Below are 22,596 nucleotides of genomic sequence, written 5' to 3'. Positions count from 1 at the left end.
TTTGCCAAGGTAAGAAGTCTGATTGGGTGAGGTGCCTGTGGGCAATGCTCCCATTTACAGCCATCATTTTGCATGATGCTGGCCAAGCTTTATTTACTGAACACTGCTTTTAATGCAGTTATAGATCATGACTGTTATCCCATCAGTGCTGGAAAAAAATCCTCTAATAATGATGATAATCTGATATTTACTTACCTACAAGTCTTCCTTTCAAACAGATCCCCATTGCATTGCCTCCACATAGAAGATCTTCCATACAGTTTAATTTACAGAATTGCTCACGGATAACAAGACGGTCTTCAGTTGCATTGAAGTCATAATGCTGCCCATTAATCATCTTTGTGTCTTGTGCTTTGGATGGCAAGATGGCTGAAGCAGGAGGGTGGCACTGCAGCCGCCACCTCTGCCTAAATCTGGGAAGCAAGGAGAAAAGGGGCGATGCAATGAGTTGGCCTGAACAAGTGACACCTCTTTGGTGACTGTCAATTAGCTAAGTAAGACAAACTAAAGACAAACTAAGACAAACCAAACTGTTGGTTTGATTGAGAAGTCCTCAATAGGGGGATTTAACAATGTGAATTTTATTTATTCATTTTAAAATCCTGTAGTTAAAGACTTAATTCCATCAGTTGATGATATCAGATGTTTCCTAGTTAGGACTGTCAGATGCTAATGCCAGTCAGCATGTTGTCAGAATGCTGCTACTTGCTTCAGAAAGTTATGCAAAACTACTGTGTTACAAAAAATAAGGAAACTTGAAATGTTAAGATACTGAGATTGGACTCAGCTCCCTGAGAATGAGACTCTGAAATGCTTTTTATAACCTGCTTCACTATCTTTGTATTGACTCACATCATTATGCAAATGCCATAAATTGCAATAAAATCAATTAAAGTGCTATCAAGTCTCATAAAAATATATACCCATTAGTTTGCTGCTGAGACGGTGTTTCTGCTCTGCTTGCTGATGGCCAAGGCAGAGCAGGACCACGCAGCACGGCGGCCGCTCATCGCCAGGACCAGTGGGTACCATCTTTCCCCGGTGGTCAATGTCCTGCTCGCATCCTTTGAGCTGAGCATCGATCGGCTGGGGCAGGGTTTGTGCAGGATGCCTGGGAGTCCAAGGATGGGAGGGTAATGGTGATTTCAAGCCCTGCTCCAAAATTCAGCCATGAAATCTAGTCCTTTCTAACTATGAAACTGTGCCCCAGAGAATCCGAAACTCCTGTCTCCAGGGCTGCAAGACAAGCTGTTACCAGCTGTGACTAGATAGAAAATGCAGGTTAAGAAGTAAGTGTTTAATATTAGTGTTTCCTGGACAATTGTTACCTGACTAAGCTTAAGGGTTTGTTCTGGTCCCTTTTCTGTAGTACCTTTGTCATACAGAGCCTTGATTAACTTCCTAGGCTGATAGGTTTTGTTTTTCCTTCCACTCTAGCTAAAGGAAACTCCACCTGCAAAAACGGAGGGCTTTGCAGGGTGCTGAGCAGTTTCTGGGTTCTGCATCACTTAGGGGAGATGTTCCTTGGCTGAAAAACTTCATTGCCAGCCTGGGAAAGCAAATACTTTTTCCTGCCGACCACAAGGTCCACGTTGCAACAGCATAAAAGTGATGCAGCAAATCACTGCAGCTCTCTGCAATGCAGAACTCGTGCCATTTTTCTGTGCAAATTAGATTTCCGTGGACCTAGCTGGCACCTGAGCTCAAAGACATCCGTTGGGTAACTCTTATATTCAGTACTGGTGGGGAAAGAAAGGGAGTCTGCTTTTGTCCTAACATTTTCAAAATATAGAGAGCATGGTACATTAGGAGATCCTACCAAAAAAAAATAAAAAAGAGGGAAAATAAAGGGAGGTTTATGTAAAATCTGTGTCTGCTCATAACCTGAGAAATAAATAAAGTCATTCTCAGAGTGCTACTTTGAAGGAATTTTACTAGAACGCAGTTTCATGTAAAACCACGGTATCTGCATTGTTGGATAGAACCTTGGCTTCTTTAACAAGACCTTAATGTGAATGTCCGAGTCCTGACCCGTCTGAAGGGTAGTTTAGGAGAAAGTGCAATTGCACTATAAATAATTCACTTCAGTGCCTTGGCTACTATTCACTGTAGCCCTTTTAATACCTCATAAACTCAAATGTACCATGCTATTTCTCTCCGTTTCAAACTGCTCTCCCAGGGAAAGCAAATGGAATAGCACCATCAGACCATATGCTGTGGAGACCAGAGAGCGGATGAAATTGCAGCGGCACTGACACGTGCTTGATTTTTCTGGTTGTAAAGTTCACATGCTGAAATACAGCTCAATCCTTTGTCTCTCTGTAATATGCACTGAGAAAATTTTAATGTCACAACTCCTACGTGGGGTGCAATGTCATCTGGATTGAGCATGGAGAGTTTTCCCTGGGTTTTTGGTGAGCAAAGAGCAGGTTGGTGCTTGTCCTTCCTCAGAGGCTGCTGAAACAGGGAGAAAAGGAGCCATTCCCACATGATGGGCATCTGTCCTTGGCTGAATGGCTTATGCATGACTATTTCTGAAGTGCTGGTTTCACAGATCTGGCAGAAGTTTGTGGGAATGGCGAGTGCTGAGCGATTCAGACAAAAGATGCAGACAAAATATATTGCCAGTGTCCTCAGCCACCCCAAATGGCCCCAGTTGAGTGACAAAATTCTGGGGTTGTTAGTTAAACCCAGCTCAGCAAGTGTCATGGAAAGAGAAGGGAGAACTCAAGGTCCCAGCTGGTGTTGGGATAAGCATCCTTTGCCCATGTACATTGGATTTGGTGAAAAACAAAGTTGGGTTCACCACAACTCCTCTCGGCAGACCCCCAAAGTTCTCACCGCAGCTTGTTTTGTCCTTGTTTCTCCCCTCCTCCCTCTCTCCCTCCACATGGGTTAGTGAATATGTTTTTGGGCTCATATCAGTGTGAGGACAATCGGGTTCATGGGCACCTTGAATTTACTGATAAGGGATCCCAGATGAGTTTTTCCCAAGTTATGAAATGCATGGTACCTCTAGGGCTTTTGTCCCAGCTGGCAGAAGACCTGGAATCCCCACTCTGCCTTGTATAAGCCTCCATTAAGCAGTGAAGAATTGATCCATTTATAGTTCATTTTAGGGTCTAAATCTCAGGATGATGTTGAAACAACCAGAGCTCTCTGGAAAGCAGCCAGGATTTGTCCTGCCCTTTTCTTGTTCCTCCGGAAGAAATGTATTTTCAGCACAAAAACTCAATTAGGACAGCAAAAGTGAGGCAGAGCCGGGGGAAAGGAACACTACTCCTGGGCCATGACCTCTTTTCGAGTCCTTTACAAGCACGAGATTGGGTTTGGGGTCTGGTGTAGCAGGGACGTCTTGAAGGATGAATTTGTTACCCAGTCCCAGCTCCTTTCTAGTCTGGCCAATTGTACAGTAGCATCCCTTCTCTTAGTGTTTAATTAGTTCTTGTTTTCCCAGTTTCTCAAGTTAATAATTATTGCTAAAATAAGATGTGCAAGCACAGCTCCACACATATTGTCTGATGGCAAAGTCCAAGTTAAGCTAAAGAGCAATTTACCGTCTAGAAGAGTTTCCAAATACACCAGTGACTCAGTTTCTGGGGTTTGGAATAGTTTCAGTTCAAATTTTCCCACTGCAAACTATTTTCCTTAGCCGATTTTCTAACCAGCCTATAGGCTCTGCCCCCCAAACCCTGAAAATCACACACTACACCCCCGAGTTCCTCCACTGCAGCACTTGCATTTAGTGCAATTTTCTCTGGAGTTATAATTTGCCTTGGTTATTAATGAATAAAACCCTCTTCTTTTCACCACCAGCTCCTTCTGATTCATTCTGCCAGTAACGACAATCCAATGTTCATAACGTAATTGCAACTCCTGTGACCTGTGATGTGAAAAAGGCAAGACGGCAGCACTGTGGAATGAAACTGAGGGGATGAACTGAGCACTCAGAAGAGAAAATGCATCTATTTACAGACAGCCAAGCAATCAGAAAGAATGCTAAAGAAAAAGTTGGGATTTTAATGGACTTGCAGCAGGGGGAGTATGAAAAAGTAAGTCAGTGCTGCAGGCTGAGGCTTGGTTCCACCTGCTGAGCTGGTTCCTGCAGCCCCCTGGCCGGTGGCGTGTCCAAGGCCACCACAGACACGACTGTCACCTCCCAGCAGTTGACTTCATTGGTACCTATACCAGGATAGTTGCCCAATCTTTGGAGACTAATGCTTTCTAATGGAAAGCTAATCCTGGGATGGCTGGCATCCCTATAAGGGACATCTGGATTTTGCAAAACACACTGTCCTGCTTCTGAGAGCAGTATCACTTTTTATCACTTTGTTTGCTTTATTGTAGTTTTCCTTTAAGTTTTGGGGTCAAATAGGCTCCAAAAGTCCCCTGACCTGGCATGCTTTCCTCCGTCTCTGTGTCAGAAGCCATGAATATCACATTGTTTCATTGCAAAATGACAAATCACAGCTGCCTTCTGAGCATGCGAGTGGTGGAAGGTACCATTAATATCCTGTCGTTGCTGACTGGCAGCAGGTTTTTGGCATGTTGAAGGAAGGGAGCTTTGTAATGACTTAATGCCCCCTTTCTCATAAGCTTAATATTAACCATATGCTTAATAAATTTGCTTTCTCGAAGAGGAGCCTGGAGCAAGTGACTGAGAGCTGAACTTTTCTAGGCTCCGTGCCTTCACTGACTCATTCTGTAAAGCTGTGGAAAGCCATTTAAATGTCTCCAATATGTAAGTTTACCCAACTGTAAAATTGGGTATAATAAGGCTTGCTTACTTTACAGCTAAGGTTTAATTCAGTAATGTTTGTTGTGTTGTGTCAGACCTTGTCTAGCAGGTTTAATAGGAAAGGTGTTGTAAATGGGCAGCACAGAGGACTGTCCATTAGCAAAGACATTGTTACAAGAAAAATCTTGCTGGAATGGAATACAGAAATGAAACAGCAGCTGACAATCAAATAATTATCTTTCCTCTAAAACATAACCTTCTAGGTAATAAGATGAAGGCAGTAGAAATGGAGTCTGTGTTACAGAAGGACAAGTGCTGCAAATTGCCTGGAATAAGAGCCGCAGAGCCTGCTCGGGTGGTGAGTCCCATGTCTCGGTTCCATCGCACTGCCCGTTGCGGTGTGCAGAGCTCCTGCCCCACCATTCGCTCACTGCATTTGTTCAGAACAACCTGGCAGGGAGATCTTGCAGGGTAAAGCAGACACTGAGCGGTGAGTTGGGAAACCCTGCTGCTGTGCACACATCCAGACCACAAAAAATGCCAATAAGAGCAATACACAGCCCTCGGGCAGCTTTGTTATGTTGAACAGCCCTGTTGAGCAGAGCAGGTTTTTCTTTTTCTTTTTTTTTTTTTTTTAAAGTGCATAAATTTATCATCCTCATATGTATTTATGGAACATGGTTTGTCCTGACATAAAGCTTTTTGTTTGTGTTTCTTTTTCGACTGCTAGAATGCTGAGGTGCCAGTCACTGGGGTATATGTGAGCAATGGTATTTCTCTGAAGGCTGTTGATATTTATTCAACTCCCTGTATTACGTTAAAGGCTGGGGAACAGCCAAGTTTGGCCCTATCTTAGTCACCCCATTGAAGAGTCATTGCCTCAGGGTGCTGAGAGTCCAATGAGTGGTAGCAAAGGGGCGATGAGGGATACATTGCTGCAAATATAGGCACGAACAGAGAAACAGGAAGTGTGGACAGTGTGCACTGAGTGAAATTTGGCTGTGCCATTCCCAAACAGTATAACCTTATACTCTTGATGCTGTTCTCCAGCACAGACAAGCAAATGCATTTGGAGTGGCTGGGGAAGCTTGTGACCAGCCACCATTGGTTTTCCACATCACTAAGGTGGAATCATGAATCTAAGAAGTGACGAAGCTGATATGAAAACCCAATTTTCATTGCACCTGAAATGGTGTGGAGCAAATGCTGTGCAAGCCACAGTGTCCCCCCATGACTGCTGCCTGCAGAAGAAACAGCTTTCTCAAAGTGTTTCACCAAAAATATCCCACCTTTAGTTTGGCCAACAATTAATTTGTGATATGGAAACCCTGAGGCAGGGTTGTTTTTTCTTATCCCTTAAACACTTCTGTGGCTTTCCTGCCCCAAGCATTGTGTTTGCCAGGTTTCCCAACAATACCTTGGTCCAACTGAATATTTTACATTTGTTTGTGAACCATGTGGTGTATGAGTCACTTGATGTGAGTCACCGTAACATCCAGAAACTGTAAACGTTTAAATCACAAGTATCAGATCAATCAGGTGGTCTGAAGGAGATGCTCTCAGAGGAAATCACCCTTCTGGTTTGGCTTTTCCAAGGAATTAAAGGGCTCCTTGACTTACTGTCAATTATAGTCCTTCTTTTCAGTGTTAGATATAATGCTTCCACTACATAGCTCTTGTTTTCAGTGTTAGGAAAATGTGGCCCACTTCTCAAAAATGAAGTGCTTCCAAGGGTTTCAATTAAATCTGACTTTTTAAAGAGTCTCCTCTGCTAAGGGTTGCATTCTACGCTTTGCTTTGTCAGCCTTCATCAGAGAAGAGTTTTGCTGGGAAAGAACTATAACACTGACTGTGATAATTCTTATTTTACTCTTAAAAATGTCTCTTCTATATATTAATCTTCCTGTTGCACATGGATATAAGCCAGTGATTGCCTGGGCTGGAGGAGGAGGTCCCCCCAGTGCCTGGTTATGCACAGTGCTGTGATGGGGACATTGCAGAGTCTCCTGAAAGCTGCTGGCAGGGGACACACTGTGGGGCTCAACAGCTCATGTGTAAATGACCTTCAACCAAACCTCCTCCTCACACACACGGCTGGGTAGGAAAAAAAGATGGTAAATGGATTAGAAAATGACAGACTAAGTAAGCAGACCAAAATAACAAGTTTAAATTCAGCTAGGGCTCAGATTTCAATCTGTGAGCTCAGAGCATTTCATTGAATAAAGAAAGGGCAAGGTGGAGAACGGGTCCCTTTTCTTTTTGCAAGTGTAGCACGCTGGATGTGGAAATTAGTCAGCAGTCCCTCCAAGCATGAGAGCAGGGCTGGGCGAGCAGACATGCTCCCGTTGATAGAACAGAGACAGACCTCTTAGCTGGATCACAGCTGCCCCACAGTGATGCTGCTGGGGTGGCCAGTGGGGATCGAGCAGGGATGCTCAGCCACTGCAATTCCCAGGAGATGGCTTAAAATCAAGGATAATTCAAAGGTTATGGACCTCAGGAATGGGCTGAATAATGTCACTGTCAAAGGGAACATCTCCAAAGCTCTGACCAACACTTCCTCATGCCCTTTCTCCCAACAAATTACTTCTACCATGGCAATTTGTTTAAAAGTGCTGCTGCTTCTCGTGGTTTCTCCCTCCTTATTTATTTCAAACATTGCTTAATGTTTATCTCTTACTGTTCTGATGACCTTCTGCTTCTACTCTTCCTCTTAATACAATCCCTGAACTTTGTTAGTCCTTGACGAGAGCTGTTCAAAAACCCACCCATGTCCTGGGAGCGCTGCGGAGCCTTTGGCCAGACTCAGCATCATGCCACCAGCCCAGTGGGGACCAGCAATGCCCGTGAACAGGTTGTCAGAGGTGAAACCCAAACTTTTACATGCTCTCTGTAAGTGTTAATGAACCTTGTAAAGGAAATGTTCACTGAAGTATATCGAGTCCCAGCTGTTCTCTCCAGGGAAGAGAACCTGGCAGGCATTGCACACTGCTGAAAGATTCTTCAATTCCTGGAGCTGGTGCAGGTATATAGGAGATGGTTGCAAAGGGAGATATTTGCAAAGGGATTGCAACCCCTGGAGAACTAGGCTCCTTCCAGTATGGTGGTGTTTCCTTTAATTTTTTTCTTTTCTTTTAAACCACCATGCCTTGTCATTGCCACTAATCCCCCTGTAGTATTTTTTCTATTATTATTTTTAGAAGGGGAACAGTTTTATCCAGAACACCCACATGAAAGGCATACTCCCCATAGACAGATTTGTGAATTGGCTTGTGAGTCTTTACTGGGACAGAATCAGGTTTCCAGTGGTGAATCTCAGCTGCACTTCTGGAGAAATTCAGGATTTTTTTTTTCTTTTCCTTGATTTACTAGTGCTGACATAAATGCCATAGCCGACATTTTTGAAGCCATCATAGAGAGCACTTGAAGCTGAGCTGAAGGGCAAGGATACTATTGATTGCAGCAGAGGATGTGTTCACCTGCTACCAGATGCCAATGGCAAGTCCTTGGACAAAAGCAAAACCAAAGACAGAGGAATGGAGTGAAAGTAGATGGAAAAAAATCCCTCTTGAAGCTGATCACTGAAATGCTAAGGCTAAGCAACTTTTCTTAGTTATTGATAATCTATGAATGACATTAATATCCACATTGCCAGCCTGACTGCTTGCAGCTGTCTTGGTGAGTATCTGCTGCATAAGTTAAGACAGACATCTTTATTTGGGCTTGTGCTATAGGAAAGAGGTAGGGTTGTGCTCTTACAAGCCACCCATTAGTTTCATCCTTCAAACAAATAATTTCCATGATTCACTGTAATACTTAACACACTAGGAAGTACTTTAGTTCTCAGAGGAAAAAATGTTACAGCTTTATATAACAATATTTTTATATTACAAAATATCTACTATCATTGGTTACTTATTCATAGTTAAGAATTGCTGTTGTTGTCGTTTTTACATTGGATATTGCTATAAAATGAGAAGATATGCCATTCCTTTCTGGTTTTGTTTTGTTTTGTTTTAGTAAATTGCAAGTTGTGATTTAAGAAGTTTCCACATTCAGGTTTATTTCTGCCTCCCAGCAGGATAATATAATCAAAAATAACTATTATTGCTTTCATTTTTAAGAGAGGATGGATGAACCAGCTATCTTGTATGTCCCATATGGAGTTAAATTAAATACATATTTTGATCATTCTTTTTTTTTTTCTTCAGTACCAAATGGATATTATTCAGTACCAGAACCAAAGATGAGAAATCCCAAAGGTGAGTTACTTACTGTTCAAATTCCCAGACAATTAATTCATTAATACCCTTTGAATGAGATGAATTCTAATCTTTGTGCTGCAGATGAAGTGCCCCTGGACTAGTCGAGAGAATGAAAAGGGCACCTACCTCCCCCGTTTTATGAAATCTTATGTGATAACTGACTGGGGATCACTGAATGGGCTTTAACACATCTTGAATGCATTTGATAGCCCATATGTTTAAAATTTGCTTATGTAGCCATATGTCGAAAACTTCCCCAAATGCTACTTGTTCTGATTTTTTGGCTGTTTTGAAGTTCTAAGAAAATGACAGTCTAATGGTGTGGCCCCCAGCTACTCCAGACTGTGCCAAACATATTGTAGCCAGTTACTCCGTGGTGACCCTAAACACATGGAAAGCGTAGGAGAGAGCACTAATAGCAGAGAGAAGTGACTGCGCGGAGGAAAAAAAAGTGTTTGGGAAATGCTGTGACTATTATTTTAAGTAAATCAAGGCTTCCTGTTTCTTTTTGTGTTATTATCGCTGTTTCCTCACATTTTCTGAGCCACTCCCTTTGCTGAGTATTCAGAGGGGCTAAGCTTAGCCTAGTGAGTTTGGCTTTGCCTGCCTGACTCTGTAGTCAGTGGAGACAGAGACTCTTGAAGTGGATGATTCACACTGGCTGCTCATTGAGTCTGGAGGCTGGCTGAAAAGATTGGGTTACGGGGCTAATGCTGGCCTGATCGACCACCTGTCTTAATCATCTTGCGTTTCAATTTGCTTATATATTTGGTTGTATCAATGGCCTTATGAGAAAGCAGAGATATTAAGGAGTGAGACTAATCTGCAAACATCATTGTGTTTTTCTTTTCACTATTTCAGTCACGTGAGGAGTGGCAGTAGTGACATTTGGTATGAAACAGTGAGCCTCTTGACTTCCCTTTGGTTTCTGGGTTAGTGGAACACAGAAAGGGCTCCCATACCCATTGCAGCACTGTGTGTCAGCTGCATAGGTTCAGATGTGTTTGGTTTGTTCACTCTTTTCAAACTTTTTATTTTTTGATAATGACTTTTAACAAATCCTCAGTCAAATTTGCTCTCAACTCAAAAAGCAGAAAGGTGGTTTGTTGTTGTTGTTGTTGTTTGTTTTTTTGGTTTTTTTTTTAGTATGTAGTTACTTTTCTCTGGCAAAAGAAGGTCATTGTTATTTTAAAAATCACAATTTTTGAGGAGCTTAATGATTATATGAATGAAAACGAATCTATGTGCTTAGATTCAGGTCTTTAAAGCATGCACATATTTTCTACTAGCCTGGTCTGAAGTTAGAATGGCTCCTTGTAGGAGGATTCATAGTTTTGATTTTCATCATTACCAAACCACTCAACCCTTCTCAGAGCAGGCTGGGGCCTGACTCCACACCACCAGGAGCTTAGAGCTGACCTGAAATCAGCTCTGTGTTTTTTTCACTTTCCCTCAGAGAAGTCAATGCACATATTTTTTGTTCTCTATCAGTAACATGATTGGAAGAACCTAAAAACTTCACACGTTGAGTTCACTAAGTTCAGTTCCCTCAAGTGTTGGAAAGATTCCCTTCCCCATCCCTTTGAAGAAGTGAAACAAAGATCTCTTGCCCCTTATCACTAGAGTGGTTGTTTTCTGTTTGTTTCTCCAAATTCCCTCACACTATCAGAGAAATGTGTTTTTGCTATCAGGTTAACACCGTGTTGGGTATCAGACTCTGTTTGCAAATGTCCTGAAAAGTCTTTTTACCCAAAATAAAATAATGTAAGACGTGAAAAGTGAAACAGGTTATAAATGCAGGACTGTAGCCCATCCAACCAAAGAGTTTCCGTTCTCTTTTCTTGGTAATAATTGTGCAAGAATTTTCATTCAGAAAAAAAAATCCTGCCAGAAGGACATTGTAATTGCTAACCAAACTGTAATCTCCCTGTACAAAATATTGCGGATCATCAGCATAAAACCCTCTTCACATACACACCACTATAATTTCACATTTTCTTCTTTAGGGCTTGCTCATGCCGTTGCATGTATTAAGTCTCTTTCTGTAGAAATGATTAGATTATGGGCCTCCTTAAAGTTTATCACCTTCCTTTTGAAGAAGGGAGATTTGATGTGAAACTCATGAATTCCAAACGGTCACTTCCAAAGTGGCATTCACTGATGAGCCTGGACCAACTGTAAGACAATTAGATAAATAGGCAGCAGGAGCTCCCTCCCACACCTACATGTGTTCACACTGGCTATCAAGAGTGATAGTTAAAGCTGAATGAATAATGCAAAATGGAAAGCATGTGTTTTCTTCTCCCTTTTCTGCTCAAGAGCACATTATATGCTCACATCGGCTGAGAAATGCCATTTTCCTGATCTCTTCGTGCAAGTCCTAAGTAACTTTCACTGAAACTGAAAGGCAACAATCCAAACATGCACAGTGGAAATAATTTTCTGACCTCGAATATATTAAAATATGGAACATGGCAATATAAAATGTCTAATTCCCCTAACAGCACTGAGTCCTTAGTCTAAATGCTAAGTAGGAATGCCAGGATGTACCAGTTAGACTGAGGACTCGAACCTGATAGAGAGATTAACCATCTGATGTGACAAAGAGGAATAACCAGTGTTATTAGAGTTAACAGTAACAAAAACTTCCTGGAGGAAGATTAAAAACTTGTGCTTCTGAACTTAAACCAGCATTTGCCTGGGTCCAGGGCAAGTGGCAATGCATGCCTGAGGGATGCAGCGATGCCCCAGGGTCACCGGGGGGGACGGGCTGTGTTGGTCTGGGATGCACAGCAGGAGCCCTTGGAAGTGCTACTGAACCAGGAGCCTGTTGCTGGAGATCAGAGGAGAATTTTGTAGGGGAGAAGAGTATCTTGTATTTAACTTTTTATATCTTGCTCTGAAATGCATGATAGCGGCTGCTCTAGATGCTAGCTTTTCTGATAGATCACTGGCGTGTTTTGGTGTATTTCTGGTTTTCTCAGCTGTGCTGTTGATGGACCTAATCCGAAAACCACAAAAATGAAACCTCCGTTATCCCACAGCCTCACGGGTTGGGCTGGCACACAGCCAGTGAACCCCACTTGCCTTTTCTCCACCAGCAATGTGGAACATGCAGCATGGGCTGGATGTGTGGTGGTGGGGCAGCTCAGGAGGTTTTCACCTGATGCCAGGTGTTAATTCCAGATGTGTTTCCATCCGCACTTGGATGCAAATGCCAGGTAGGATCACAAGGTTCATAGGAAATGAGTGTAATGGGGTCACGAACAGAGACAAATCTCCTTCATTTAAAAATTAAAATTTCATTTTGTCGTCTAGCTCTGAACTATTTAGGGCAGGGTAAAAGTAAGCTATGACTTCAGCGTCAGACATATTCCAAAGCATGTAACGAGATCTTTATTTCTTGAATATAGTTAAAGACATAGTACCTAGCAGGCTAATGGCTCAGAGTTACTGGGACATCACCTGCAGGTTTAATACAGTGATTGCTGAGTGTGCTGGGCTCTGTGTGCCCTCTGCACTGACACTGGTGAGCAACTCCTCTGTTCGTTGTTGTGTCTGTCTGACAAGCGCAGGCTGAAGGTAATTTTTCGGAAGTGATCTCAAGCTACCACGGCACAGTTAGCATACTGACTTGACATATCAAGGCCTCCAATGTGTTAAATGTTTTGTGTTTTTTCTGCCAAAACCAAAGTTAATGTCAAAATACATTTTTTGATGCTTAGGCATGTTTCAAACACTCACCAACAGCTGACTGATACATCTGAACAAACAGAAAATTCATTCATACAGATGTTAACAGAAATGTTTGGAAAACATGTTCTATCTCCAATTTCTTATAGCAGAGAGAAGCTCTTAATGGTTTCCATCTCACTGCTCTGTCTCAGCTGCCCCCACATGGAACCCCAGGGCCAGCTGCCCAGAACTGGGCTGTCTAATTCTTATAAAATTGAAAAGAAATCTACTTTTTAATTTGAATCTTTATTTATAAAACCTTTCATCAGTTGTAGGAGGCTCCTGGGGGATGTTCTGGAGTTGGAGGCTTCAAAGAGCCCAGTATCAAATTATCTTCCTTTTAACTCCATTAACATTACTCAAACTATGTGAAGGACCAGTTTCATTGTTGGTTTAGATTTTTGTGTTGTAAAGACACAATCTGGAAGTCTCTAGGAAAGAGAGAAGTGTTTCAGCCCCTGCTGCAAGTGAATGTCTGTCATTTCAAGCTCCATCCCGTGTTGAAGCTCTGCCCAGTGATGGAATACTTCCCACATGCCAAACTTGAGGGCTGCACCTCAGCACATCCAACAGCCTAAAAACCCTGCACCTGAAATCAGTGCTGTTCATCTACAGATGGCTCTAGGTTTTGATATCAGGAGCCCTGACCACAAGGGCAGAGCAAAACCAACAGCAACTTGGATGGGCCAAGAGCTGAAGGTGAGGCAGGAGCCTCCTTCCTCCTTGCTCTGGTGACGGATGAGCGGCTGCAGGCTGGACCAGCTTCGTGCATGCCAGCTTGATGGGGAATTGTTTTAAGTGTGCGTGCTGTCCATGAGGTAATTTTTTTCCTCAGTCTTAGATCTGAGGGAAAACCCTCTCTCTTGGTGGGAGATTTTGTGCTGGGCTTTATATAACAGGATAAATAGATATATATATATTGTTATGCTGCTCCTGAGCAACACTTTTGGCTCCATGCAGGGTTTAAGTTAAGAACATCCCCTGCAGACAGGAGCTTTGATTTGATGCCTTGGAGAAGCCCTGCAGCACCACAAGAGCTCAGCCAGACCCAGAAGACATTTTGCAGCACGTGCCCACCATGGGGTACCTCACATGGTGAGAACTCTGCAAGTACCCCCGCTCATGTGCCATCAGGTTTATTTGGGCATCTGGGAGCCCCTCCATCCCACACATCCCTGGGAAGGCTGGAATAAAATCCTTTAATGGTTCGGGCTTCAGTTATTCAGCCACAGGACTATCTAATACCACTTTGAGGAGGTTAATACACAGCATCAGGAGTAACTTCTGCACCACTCTGTGATGAGAGGTGCCATGCAAGTGCCAAGTATTTTTATTCTAAAGCACTTAATAATAAAGTGAGCCTCTCAGAGGGGAAAATTTGCGAATAAGTCTTTGCAGTAGAGAGGGCACTCAGTTTTGTATCGCAATCATTGTGCAGTGAATACCCTGGAGAAATGTTTGAAATGAGTGTGATATCTTCCAGGGAGATCAGTGTACTTCCCGAGGGATTTTGCTCAGAAACCTATGAAGCTTCTGTTCCTATAGCTTTTGACAGCTTAGAACCTTCTCCATTTCTGTCATAATCCTTCATTAGGTTTTGTCAAACTATTCCAATTGCTATAGCAACTCTAATGAAATCTTGCTCCCTAAATAGCCACGCCAATTTTATCAGGTCAAAATCTGCCCTTTGCAGTTAATTCGCTACGTTTTGACTACACTTTTTTTCCTCTGAGTAGAGTTTGCTACAAGGAGGAGCCCAAAATTATTAACCCTTTTTTTTTTTACTTTTCAGCTTAACCCTAAGGGTTTCTTTTAAAATCATGTATGCATTCAACTAATGTGTGCAAACCCTCAGGAGCTGCAAGCTGTCTGCCTCATGTTACTTCGGATGCTCTTGTGTGCTGACCTGTGTATTTAGAGCAAGATAATGAAAGTTCATCATCGTTACAAAACAGCATGCGTAAGATTTCTATAAAATCCTTTGTTAATCCAAGGAGATGGTGTGGTGTGTGTTTTATGATAAAATCTGTGCTATTTCATTGCAGTGAGATCTGATCTGGCTTGAATTCAACCCCATGTTATATTTGCAACACCCCAAAGCACTCAGTCTCCCTTTTTATATGGAAATCCAAGATTGCATTTTGCAGCACCTTTGGCATGGAAGCGGATCTGTAATTGAATAGTAAATGTCTCTTTTGCCACTTCCCTTCTGCAATAACATCTTCTGTGCAAGCAGGAAATTTTCGTCCACCAGCTGCCACTGAATGAGCTCTTTATGTTGGTTATTTTTAAATAATTTGCTTAACTTTCTGTGTTGGGAGGACTAAGATGAAAATAAAAGATGGGGTGGCTTGCTCTGCCCTGAGTTTCGGCTGAGGCCAAATAGCACTGTTAGATATTCCCCAACTAGACAGAGATTAAATTATTCTCTTTGGCTGGACAAGGGGTTTTTTTGCTAAATGAATGACTGAAGTAAAATCTATAAATGGCAATGCTCTAATCATAAACCTACCATATTTCATAAGTTTTGAACAGAAACTAGGGAAATGTTGAATGAATTCAGCAGCTGAAATTGTCTGCCCAATGTGTATTAGGGTACTTTGAAAGGGTATTGTGAAACTTCCATTATATCTTCCTACATTTTACATGAACCGAGACCTTCCTCTTGCCTAGCTTGTATATATTTCTTCACAAAAGAACATGAAAAAACTTTTTTCCTTGCTATTGGAGAAAAACGGTTAAATCCCCTCTGAGGTAGCACACATTTCCCCAAATCAGAGAATTGCCTACTAAGCACAATGCTATGGAGTCTGAGCTAAATTAATATTTTACTTTTGCTTGCAGACCCTCATCAATTCCAGCACCTGAATTTCATTAGGGATGGGATTTGTAGAGGAGGGGAAAGGAGTCGGATTCCCAAATTTCGCTAAACTTCAGTGTGAGTTATATGCTTAACGTTCTTGTCTGTTGGCTCATGTGCTCTAAGTCTCGCTCCAACACCTTTGGTGGTACATTATGTTAATTTTGTGTCCTCCAGCCCCTCTCTGGGAGACAACTTTCAGCACAATGGTTTGGAGACTATCAATAACGACAGAACTTGCAAATGGGATCTAAGTCCTTTGGGGTGATGTTGTGTGAGTTAACTGCTAGGAAAGGAGCAGAGCTCTTGCAACCCTTAGTTTGCACCATCATTTACAATGTCTTTTGCTTCTTCACCTACATAGAGGATGGCATAACCCAAAGGTTACTGCCATTGCTGTAGAGTCTCACCCCATGTTCCTAAACAGCCATGAGGAGTTTGGGAGGCAGGAGGAATGCACACTTTGTAGTTGTAAAGCACAATCTGAGAGCAGCAGGGATATTTCTGTGCTGGACTTGATAATAGGAGAACTGTTGAGTTTGAGAAGTTGAGGGGGTGTCAGTGACCTGATGGAAATCAGGAGTCTCTTGCCTGACTGCAAGAAAAACCCCCAAATTGGTAACCTTGATAAAGCTGCTCTTGGCAGTGCTCTCCCTCGCCTACAGCTGTTTCCAATTTCTTACACTGTCCAATGTGATTTACAGATTCTGTATTTAAACATCATGCTGGAAATGCATTTTTTGGAGATCAAAATTCATACCTCTTTGGGGAAATATCATGTAAATACCATATAAAGTCTAACTTCGCTGGAAGTGGTACATTTTTTGGAAGATGATGCAGGTAAGCTCTATGTGTTTTGTAGAAAATAACAGTTTAAGAATTGCTGAAAATATTGTTATTTTACATTGCAGACTGGTAGCAACCACATCAAATGAAAGAGGAAGGCTGAGGGCAGGCGTGTGGAGATCTCTTTGAGAGACAGTGGCTGCAGAGAGAAAGGTCTGCAAGGCAAAGTCAGGAGGGTAGAGTCTGAAATCAAAGCAGGATCTGATTAAAGTGGGAATATTAGAATGCCAGGGGAATTCAAGTATAGCAGATGACAGAAAGCCAAAAAATATAATCAGAAACAATGTACAGATTCAAAGGGTCATACTTTAGTGCCAGGGAAAAATGGTCTGTGATGAAAGAAGAGAGGCTGATGCTCCCCTCAGCAGCATTGCAGTGCAAATAGTTATTGGCTTGCTTAAGCCAAACTTTAAAATTATGCTCAGAAAAACATACTGTCCTAAATCCTTTTTCCAGTACTCATGTGTTCAATTAGATGTCTGTTCACTAAATACTTTATAATAATCTCTTGTCACCTCAGAGTCTTGCAGGAATATGCTGGTACTCAGGAACTTTGCTTCTTTGTGTTACAGAATTTTGATTCCTTTTATAAGTTGCCTGAGCTCATTATACATTTAATAAGCTGCCATGGCCAGCCACATCGTCTCAATTCTCTGCAGTTAGCAAATGCTGCTTTGCTTTGGCTTCTGCTAATCACGACAACCAACCTACTCACATTACTGAAATCACTAATCCCATTAAATAACTTAGTGTCATTCTCTAGAGCAGATAAAAAACCAAACCAAAACTCTCGTCTAAAATGTAATGTCAATCACAGAGAGCAGTTCTACATTAAATGTTAGCTAGAAGGAAAAAAAAGCCAGTACCTCTCAATTTTGTTCATAAAAATCTCTTTAGTTGTGAGTTTTCACAAAATGCTGTCTAATTCAATACATTCACAAAGTTGAATCTCCATTTACCTGCCACTCTACTGTTACCGATAGTAATTAAAGCTTCCTTGTCCTATGCCCACCTCAGCTGGAAAAAGGGAGACAACAATTCTTGATCTGTGAGTCAGAAAACAGTAACTTATTCCTCCCAGTACTTTTTCTGAGAAAGGTATTGAGGAATTGAGACATCTCCAGTATTGAAGATTACTTAAAAACACGTTTTGCTAGCTGAAAGAATTCCCTTGATATTTTCCCTTTGCAAATCCCATTTACATTTCTAATCTTATTTACCTATGAATTTTCCCACATCTATACTCGTAAATCAGGGGTTTGTATTCTGGAAATTGTGTTTCTAGAAATAATGTCTGAAACTAGGAAAATCTCGCTAGCCAAGAGGGTTCTCCCCCGTGCACCCTCTTTCTCTCTGTGACTTCTTTGGGATGCAAAAGCCATCTGGGGGCAAGATTCTCACTGGCAACATTTCAAGGAGCTTGTGTTTAGGTTCTTTTTTCTTCTCCAGTGGCAGCAGCTGAGCACAGATGTCTGGATTGGCAACAATTATCAACCCAATTAACCCAGCTAATGGCACCACAGCCCTTTGTGAAGTGACAGATTATTTGCAAGCAGACATGGTACAGCCACTCACCCCTGTCGCAAGCCCTTGTGCCACCGAGAAAATGAGTGGAAGTAGGAACCACCAAGTGATTAGCCACTAAATTGTTGAAAATTAAGCACCAGTAGGAAGTTTGCCATAAAAATAGAACTAATCTTCTTCATCTATTTTGTCTATCCTGTATTTGGCACTGTTATTATGTCATAATCTTAGTCCACTATCTGGGTAGCAACTTTAGTAGGAGTGAACATGAAGCAAGGAGAGAGATTCAGGGGAGACCTTCTCACTCTAAAACTACTTGAAAGGAATTTGGAGCATGGAGGGTGTTGGTCTCTTCTCCCAAGTAACAAGGATAGGACAAGAGGAAATGGCCTCAAGTTATGCCAAGGAAGGTTTACATGGGATAGCAGGAAAAAATTATTCCCAGAAGGGATTGTCAGGAATTGGAACAGGCTGCCCAGGACATTGATGGAATCACTGTCCCTGAAGAGACTTAAGAGATGTGTAGACGTGGCGCTTAGGGACATGGTTTAGTTGTTCACTTGGCAATGTGAGGTAGCAGTTGAACTTTTTCAACCAAAACCATTCTATAATCCCATGATTCAGCAAGTGTAATCCTGCTGTGGGGTGTTGACTGGAGTGGATGTGTGAAGCAAATTCAGATCAAACAACTCCTGATTGTCACTGAGGTGACCCATTCCTGCAACCCTGTGACAGCAGGTAGTGCATCTTTGACCAGGATGGCAAGGTGGAGCAGCCAGGAGCTGTAAGCCATCTGGACTTCACAACTTGAGGTATGCTAATTTGCAAGATTACAAAGACAAGATTGCAACCTGTTACTGCAAAATGGTGAAATGTTTCTCAGCTTCATGAAGACTGTACAAAGCAGGTGAAAACAAATAGCTAATTTTAGGTAGGTAGGTCTTCCTGCAATCCCTTTTCTTATCTGGTTAACAACAGCTTACATTTATTACTGGTGGATCCCATGTGTTTTACACAAGAGGTTTGTATAATTTTCACCAAATTAACCAGCTCAGGACTTCTGCCTCCTTATTCACTAGTTCAATTTCTCCCTTGAATTACGCTATTTTTTTCTGTGCTGTGTCAGAAGGCCCATTTTGCAGAGGTCTAAACCGAACAGCAGAGTGTTATGGTAAATGGCACAGCCGGGGAGTGAAGCTACTGTTGCAGAAAGAAATGCTAAAGCCGAGTTTCAGGCGAGATTTTAAGAAAACTAGAGATAATATCATGGACTGCATTATCCATTCAGATTAAACTGAATGTAATCTCTACCCCTATCACTACACCACTAAATGCATCTAAAAGAAAAGATTTAGTTGCCCTCATATTATCCTTCCTCTCTCCTTTCCTCTTACACTCTCTGCTACTTAGGAGTTCAGGTTTTATCAACAAAATATAACAGTTTAGCACGAAACTTCTGCACTCTCTGTCATCTCTGGGAGAATTCTGGACTAATGTTCATTTATTTCAAGGCTCTCTCCTCCCCTCTGCTATTATGATTCAGGACTTCAGGGATCCATTTTGCAGGCAGGCTTTAAAGGTTACTCCCTTTAGTACCTTAATACCTCTTACTCTAAGGTTATTCTGCCACTTTTTCCCTAGAAGTCTTCAATTTCTGTTTTAAATGAGAAATAGCTCCTTTAACTGTTGAAGAGAGCTCCTCAATTTGCACTGCTTTTGCAGCTCTTTGTCTTAGCACATTTTTGATTGAAAATATCTGCAGCAATTCTTACAAATTCTTTAGGTACCCTGATTATTTACAACCAGCAATGGAGTGGTGGCCATGGCCACATAGATCGGTTGTCTTCTGAATTCAAGAACAAGTTTAAGTTTCATCCTGTTCTTGATATTTTGAATTAATTTTGGGGAATAACCAAGAAATGGAGCCTTGCTGGGGCAATAATGCTCATTATGCAAATTCCAACCCAGAATAGGCAGCATCATGTGATTTTGAGTCGATATGCTTCTCTGATTCTCCACCTTTAGGACAGCAGCACCCGTGTCTTGTTGAGCTGAGAGCTCTGTGTCACTTATTACCATGTAAAGGGCAGAATGTATTAAATTTAATATTTCAATTCATGATTTGTTGCTTAGTTACATATGCCATGAAGGAAAAGAAGTAATAGTACATGATTTACGTAACTAACTGACAGTCCATATTTTAAGTCTTGAACATTGAATATTCATACCATGTTTATGCAAGCTATTATCTACAGGGGGGGCATGTCAAGAATAAATTCAACATCTTTTCTTGAATATTTTTAAGACAAATTTAAACTTGACAAAGAGTTATTGGTTGATCTGAATACTTGGCTGAGTTTTACAATTATATCTGTAAATATGGTTGTGCACAGGGTAACTCTTCTTTTTCCATGAGATTTTATCACCACAATGATGGACAGATTCCGCTTTCTAATTTCTGCCGTTATGTATCATGAAAGTTTGTACAGGCATGAGGTGTGCTTTAGGAAGAGAAAAAATTAACCATTGAGACATAATGTCTTCAGTTCCTCGGGGAACCATGAAAATGCTCTTCCCCTTGTCTGCACCCTGTGAAAACTATCCCTAGGCCAATAGGAGAGCCTTTTTTACAGAAGACCATATGCTTGGGAATCTGAAAAAGAAATGCCTTCACTATGACAAATGTACAGCAGAATGTAAAAAGTGCTGCCTATTGAAATAAGGAGATTTGCAGTGTAAAGAATAAATGCATTACCTCATTACTTTGGATGAAAAGGTACTAAGATTTTCATTTTCAGTTCAATGGGATAAATTCCTATTTTTAAGAAATAATCTATAAATTTAAAAAATTCTATAAATTCCTTGAAAATGCATATTTTCTCCTAATATGCCACGCTATCTGTTCTGACCAGTGATCAGAGATAGAAGGTGAGCTGCTTTTTTCTGTTCATTTTTGTACACATATACTTGCAGTAGTCCAATGATATAATTCAGCATCTGATGAAGTTAATAGGAACATGCAATAGAGTATGTATCAGGCCTTTAAATACTAAATATGGTCTATAAAGCTTTGGGTAATCTCTAATTTTTTTTATTAATTTCAAGCTTGTTCTGTCCTGCATGTTAGGAAGGGATCTTTGCTAATCTGACAAGTACTGAATGATCTGTTTTAAATTACTGGCTACTGCTGCAATGTATGGAAGGAAGACAAACCATGTCAACTTTGTTATATGACAGAATAAAAATCTGGAATTTAAGCAAAATTGTTGTGATTCTTCCAAGTTTACAAAGAAAACTGTCATATTGTCTGTCTGCATATGCATGTGGAAATAGTGCAAAAGCCTTCCTTTCTCAGCTCTGCCTCTCTGAGCTGGGTCACTGAAGATAATTATTTAGATTATTACAGGATGCTACCTTGAGTGCTTTTCTGCATGAGCTGGAATATGTCGTGTTTTGTGGTTGTTTGTGGTTTTTTTCAGCTAAATTTCATTTGAACTAAGTCCTGCAAAAAAACCCGAAATAGGGACAGATAAAAGGATAACATTTAGGGAATCGTACATGGCCCTGAGCAGGTGCAACCTGCAAACCCAATGGGAGTAGCTTGGTCCATTCATCCAGAGTTCACGTGGAGGCCTGAAGTCAAGCAGCATCAGGGTTTTTCAGAGATCAATGACTGACTTGCCTGAAAAGTTAAGAGTCGTTTGACCACAATAATTGGACCTCATATTGTCTTTGTGATGAACAGGACTCTGTCACGGGAATGTAAACAACCGGGAGCTGATTTGAACAGATGAGCTCCACCATGGCTCAGCAATAAGAAAATACACTTCACCTGTCCAAATATACCTTTGCACAATTTATGAGCTGAGAGCATTCAGTACAATGGAAGATAAACTTGTTACAGGAGCAATGATCTGCCCTCTAAGAGCCAGAGGAGCTTGGACTAGTCTGTACTGCTCATAGAATCATAGCATCATTTTGGTTGGAAGAGACCCTTAAGATCACCGAGTCCAACCATAACCTAACTCTAGTACTAAACCATGTCCCTAAGAACCTCATCTATACATCTTTTGAACACCTCCAGGCATGGTGACTCCAGGGTGCTTTACAACCCTTTCTAGGAGGAAATTTTTCATGATAGCCAATCTGAACCTTCCCTGGCACAACCTGAGGCCATTTCTTCTAGTCCTGTCACTTTTTTACTAGGGAGAAGAGACCAACACCCTCCATGCTAAACCTCACTTTCAGTCCTTGAGAATGATCCATAGCTGGATTCGAAAGGAACTGAGGAAAGGAGATGGATTCCTCATACTGGCCTTGTGGGGAGGGAGGGAAGTAAAGGAGAGGTGGTCCTTCAACAGCAGGAGGTAGAGAGGGCAGACACCCTTCAGGCACTATAACCTATAGTGGAAAGATATGTTTGGCAAGGAGAGTCTGTCCCAAGAGACCCATTCACTCCCTATTCATCTCTCCTGGACACAATTGCTCATTTTCACATGTTAGATAGCTAAAATGGCTTTTACTCCACTCTTCCATTAACCATAGACATATTAAACATAACAAATTTCATTAGACTTTTCTCAATAATATCTCACCCATCACAAGTCTCTGTGATCAAGGTATTGAAA

This window comes from Nesoenas mayeri, assembly GCF_963082525.1.
Source record: "Nesoenas mayeri genome assembly, chromosome: 14".
Taxonomy (NCBI): Eukaryota; Metazoa; Chordata; class Aves; order Columbiformes; family Columbidae; genus Nesoenas; species Nesoenas mayeri.
Note: the sequence above shows the minus strand (reverse complement) of the source record.